Genomic DNA, 5,884 nt, shown 5'->3' on the forward strand with positions numbered 1-5,884 from the left:
TCAGGATCCACTGCTCTAATCCAGTTTTGGCTTTAATTATCTGTTCCTTTGATAGGGTTCAATCCCAACAATATTTGATTGGAACCTTTGGGATACGATACTTGGGTTTAAAAATCAGAGTTATATTTGTTTATAAATTCTAAGTAAATTATCTTTTTCCTTTGAAAACTTTATTTAAATTAGTTGAGATTTCGAAAAATAAACTATTTTGAGGAACTTTGTCTGAATTATTTAGATATTGAGAAGTCCTATTTTACGAAAGTCTGCGTAGGATATCACTGAGTATATTGATCAGGATATCTTCACAGAAATGATAACACTAATTTTACAAAGCTAAAATCTAAACTAAGTAATGCATGGAAAAAATTTAAAAGGCAATAACAAATAAGTCAGAGGGTGGTATTATAAACGATGCCAGCCGATAACCAAAGGCTTCGTCCTAAAACCTAGGACCCATCCACCCTTGGTTATCAAATTGTTTTAATACAGAAATAAACTGGTTCAACCAAAAAAGAAAACAAAGTTGTTCAAATAAACATAATTCTCAAATTTGAGGGGACCAAGTTTTAGGAGGCAGCGCCTTCTTCGTTCGTGGCATTCTCAACAACATCCGTCTCACGATCAACCTGAGCATCCCTCTCAGCATCAGTTGGTTTTTCGACTGCCTTTGAAGATCCTTTAGCTGCAGGTTTAGCAGAAAGGCCGCTGAGACTCCTTAGTTTTGCTTCCCAGGCATTGATGTCCCAAGAAGGGCATTCGAAGCCCAGTGCTTTGGCTTCGTGGGCCATCTTTAGCCTGGCCTGGAGAAGGGAAGTGATGACGGAACTTTTAAGGCTTTCCCGGTAGCTGATCATATCCTGTTCGTGTTGAGCATGGGCAGTATCAAGATCGGCTTGGGCCTGGAGAGCAGCTTTGTTGAGGGCAGCCTGGTGCTCTTGGGTCATAGCCTTGAACTTGTCCTCGTAATGCCGAGATTTGGCGGCTGCGATCATGCCCTGATCAGAGATGGTAACCTCGGCTTTCTTCAGCTTGGATTCGAGTGTCTTGTTGAGCCCACATGATTCTTGATATAGATGAACCAGACGTTCGAGACCCTACAAGGTAAGAGGACAGGTATTGGTTTTAATAAATACTTATAAGCAATATAAGCTGCAGGATATGGCTCAAGGATATTAACCTGGTTGAGAAAAGAAGTCATGAATCCGCTTGCCTCAATGAACCCGTGATTCTCATAGGGGAATGTATCGGAGATAACAGGAGAATCAGGCTCTTTCCTTTTACGAGAACTTGAACTCCAGGGCTTAGTAGCTGGCGAAGGTTTGGGAATGATGATGGCTTTGGAGCTGCTGGGCTTGGATGAGGTCGTGGCCTTAGGACTAGGTACCTTCTTGATCTGGACCTGGTCAGAATAACTGTCCAGCTCATCAAGGTCGAAAACCTCAGGGATCTTGGCTGGTGCTGCATAAAGGGAAAGGTCCTACATCCTTGTTACTCTTCATTATATGATGTTACAATAATTAGTTATTTCAAAAGTGACTCTTACCAGACATTTCGGATGATGAATATTGGCTGGAACTCGGGATGTGTGTGGTAAAACTCCTGTCACTTACAGGCAATTGGTAAACTGCTTAGATTCTTTTTTCTGATTCCGCAGTAGGGGGAGCTACTTCCTTAAAATTCACTACGAAAGGATCAAATAAGAAGATATTAGCACAGGATAGAAGTCTAGAAATACATAGGGATATTCATGATCCTACCGGTGGTTAACCACTCCACCGGAAGACTAGCACCCTCATGAATGGAGTCTCGTTTAACGAAGAAGAACTGGCGTTGCCATCCATCTTCGTTTTTGGTGGCTTTAAGAATAAGCGGTTTGCTGGAAGTTGAAAAGAGCAGGAACCGACTAGAACCGTGGGATCAAAGGCGATAAGCAATTGGCATATCTTTGATGCAGAGGTCGGGATAGTGAAGGTTTTCAATTTGATTGAGCACGATTAGTACTCTCCAGACCATGGGCATGGTTTGGGCAAAGGAAATACCGGTAGTCCGGAAGAATTGCATCATGAATTCGGGAAATGGATACCGGAGACCTAGCGAGAAAGGGTATGCCGGAAAGCAGACCCAATCAGCAGAAGAGACGTCTGATCGAATTGATCGATCGAATGGTCTAAAGACCGTGCCATCGGGGAAAGCGCCGGAGGCTCTCAGCACTGCAATGTCCGCGTTATCGAAAGCACAAATCTCCTTCTTAGGATTTTTGAGAAGATTTTGCTGGATAAAGGTCTCGGACGATTCGCCGGTTTGAGAAAAAGTTCTAGTGGCCATTGCAAGTAAGGGAAAAGAAATTAACAGGAAATGAAGAAGAAGTAAGGATTACCTGGAGACTCCGTTGATGATATCTGGTTTTCAAACAAAAAGAGAGAAGATATAGGAGCATTGTAGATGTCCATCGAGTAAAAAGTGCGTTGGAAGTTGTATAGTGCAATCTTGACCGTCACCTCGTTTTAATTGTCTCGGTTTACGAGAGAGAGTTTTTAAAATATATCCGTTGAATTGGTATACCAACAGATATATTTTGGGGACAATTGTTATGGGTCATTTTCTGAGCATATATATCCTGACTAATATTCTGCTTTTTATTGTTTACTTGTGATCAGGATACCGGATCAGGATATTGGTAACATCCTGGTGCGATATCCTGGTATTAGCTGAATTAACCATGTGCAGGTTAGAAGCTGTGGGTCACTAACGGTCAAGTGGACCTCTTCTCCTTAAGACTCGGGCAAACCGGTTATGTGAGAGACGTTGAACGCGAAAGACCAGGTCTACAACGTTCGAATGGGGAATATCCACCGAATCCCGGTTTAGTAGGGTAGTTTGTTACATTTCTTTTACTATAAATAGATGGATCGGATCAAGTTAAGGCACTCACTTTCCATTCGCACAATTTACACTCTAGCTGCTAACAATCACTATACACAAACACTTGTACTCAAATTACCTTGTAACACCTAGTTGATCCGCATCACATCCTGCACTGTATCCTGATATTTGAATCAATTGAAGAACAAGGCAGCTGCGATTGTCAGCTCCCGAGGTTTTGTGCCGGCGATCTAGATTGATCAAGGGCTTTCCTTGTATATCCGGTGTCACCCTCTACCTTTTTTGCTCATTGTTTGATCATAGATACAGCTCTATATCTCGAGCTAGAGGGAGCAATCCTAACCCAAATGGCATAATATGGGTCAGTATGGGTTTTTATAATTGACAATGGGTTAATTTGGGTGAATAATATTAATTAAGAGGGTCAATCTGGGTTATTTTAAAAGTAAAAAGTTTCATTTATGGGTCCAATTGGGTTGAAAAATTAGAACGGGTCATTAGGGTTGAAAGGATTGAAAAATTAGAACGGGTCATTAGGGTTGAAACACAACAAAACCACGGATGAACTGAACAATGAACATCAATACATCATCTTCAATCTTCAACCTCTCCTTCAAGAAATCCTTCTTCGCTCGTTAATCTCTCCGTCTGCATCAACGATTTCTTCACATCGAATCAGACACAGGTTCAAAACCCTAATCTTTGCTTCTTTTGTACCAAATTAGAGTTGAACTTGATGTTTTCTGCGTGTTAATCGAACAATTGAAGAACATGCAATACACATCGACAGGTATCACTAGGATTACGAAAGCAAATACTATTATCTAACATGTTTTGTTAGAAAAGTGATTCATCTGTTCGAAATGGGTTTGCCATGATTCTTGTCAATTTGTTTTGATTTTGTTGAAAGATGTTAAAATCTGATGCATTTGTTTCTGGGTGTTGTTCTTCATCTCTGATTTATAAGATGGGATTTGTTTTTTTATTTTAAATTAATACAAATCAGTTATGAATATAGACATTTGCTTACATGGGTGTGATTAGATTTAATTTAATTTAATTTATTTAATTCAGTTTTGGATCTGTTTGTTAATCTTTTACTAGTTTTGTTGTATTTGAGTTTGATTAATATTTATATGTGAATCACCTTAATTTTGGGGAAATTTTTTTGGTCTGATCTCATATGGTTTCTGCTCTTTAGTATTATGATAGCAAGTTTTGATTTTTAATTAAGTTATATAAAATCGGAGCTCCGGCAGATTGTTAAGGCCACCGGAGGTTGGTTTCCGGCTTGAAAGGCGGGGCTGGAATCAAGTCTGCTGACAAGAACGGAAACGGATATGTCGATGAGTGCGAGATTGAAAATCTAATCCAGTTTTCTCAGAAGGAATTGGGTATTAGAATCATACCATACTAACATATGCATATGTAAACCAATATCTCTTTATTTTTTGTGTAAATAACAAGAGTTCTGAAACTTGTATGATTCCATCTGTATTTTGAATTTGCATTTGCATTAATGTTAAAGATAATGTTGATTTTAGAATATGAAGGTACATACCCTGGATGAATGATTATTTTAGTGTTATAAATTTCGACAGTTTACGTAGTTCTAATGGCAGTCTTTGTTGACCTTCTTCAACAACAGCACCAGTATTACCTGAAGAAGCCCACTTTTTTTACCTGAACTCGTCCCGACTCGGACCCATTCTCAACCTGAACCAACCCGGACCCGTTTTAACCTGACAAAATTGTCTCTTGATGTACAATCTCTTTAAAAAACATTTTTTTAACTAACCCAACCCGACCCGACCCGAAACCCGTTCCGACCCAAACCAATTTTGACCCGAACCCGTTTTGACCCGAACCAAAACAACCCTTTTTTTAATTGACACGTTTTGACCCGAACCCATTTTGACCCGAACCCGTTTTGACCCATGACCCGACCCGACCCAACCCGACCCGTTTGCCAGGTCTATCTCGAGCCATATCCTGAACCTGTTTTTGCAAACAACTTTACTTGAATATTTGTAACACACATTTCTAGCACACTACCTCACTTAACTAATTTGATCACTTAATTGCTTCGGTAATTTTTGACCAAAACAATGTTAATTTTCAAATAATATCTTTTACCACACGAATATTTCATAGAATCAAATCACATGTTTAAATATCTAATAGCAACTAAATGACTTATACAATTGCAATAACAATGATATACAACAAAGTTAACTAAGTAGTTGTCATATTATAACATATTATCATATAAACATGTGCATTATTGTAAAGTCATTAACAGAATTGCACTAATGATTATCTTCAAATAGAACTATTAGACATCACATTTTAATACAAATTGTATTTTGGTAGTTCATCATAAATTGTATAAATACTAATAACAAAAACTAATTAATGGACCAATCAAAACTCATGACCATAATAATAGTTACATCCATTCACCAAATCAAAATTAAATTTATATATTAATATATTGAAAATTTTTCAGTAACCTTGCGGATCATTTGTCGACGATTTCACAAAACATCATCCCAAAATCAATAAATTTTGTAAATTAAAAGAACATAATGATTTAGAATTTGTAATGTCTCTTTGAAACCCCAACAACTTTTTGTTGTATAAAATTTAGAACAAAAATAAAAGGTTATTTAATTACTAACCATAAAATATTACAAAAATAATTTATCCCACAAGTAATAAGTCGATTACAATTCAAAAACCAAAACTGATATACACCTTAATTTATTAGCTTTTACAAAGATGTATAACATGGATCCACTACGGCATATCATGGCATACCACATTCCCAATCTAAATAATTTCACGTTTAATACATACCACACATAACTACATCTTCCAAGAGTTAGTTGACATACAAGTAGAATTATATTATTAAAATTTTTAGAGTTTGACCAATTGTGGAGATTTAAATATATATTGCATATTTGGGACAACTAAATTAAAGCATAAATTCACTAGA

The 5,884-nt window shown here is 37.5% G+C and overlaps 1 long non-coding RNA gene across 1 annotated transcript; it reads left to right on the forward strand.

The window, feature by feature from the left end:
* Positions 1-3,360: 3,360 nt before the first annotated feature.
* Positions 3,361-4,454, forward strand: LOC110865726. Its single transcript, XR_002550900.2, has 2 exons — positions 3,361-3,568; positions 4,143-4,454. It is a non-coding gene; the product is annotated as an uncharacterized LOC110865726 (long non-coding RNA).
* Positions 4,455-5,884: the final 1,430 nt, after the last annotated feature.

This window comes from Helianthus annuus, chromosome 6, assembly GCF_002127325.2.
Source record: "Helianthus annuus cultivar XRQ/B chromosome 6, HanXRQr2.0-SUNRISE, whole genome shotgun sequence".
NCBI lineage: Eukaryota > Viridiplantae > Streptophyta > Magnoliopsida > Asterales > Asteraceae > Helianthus > Helianthus annuus.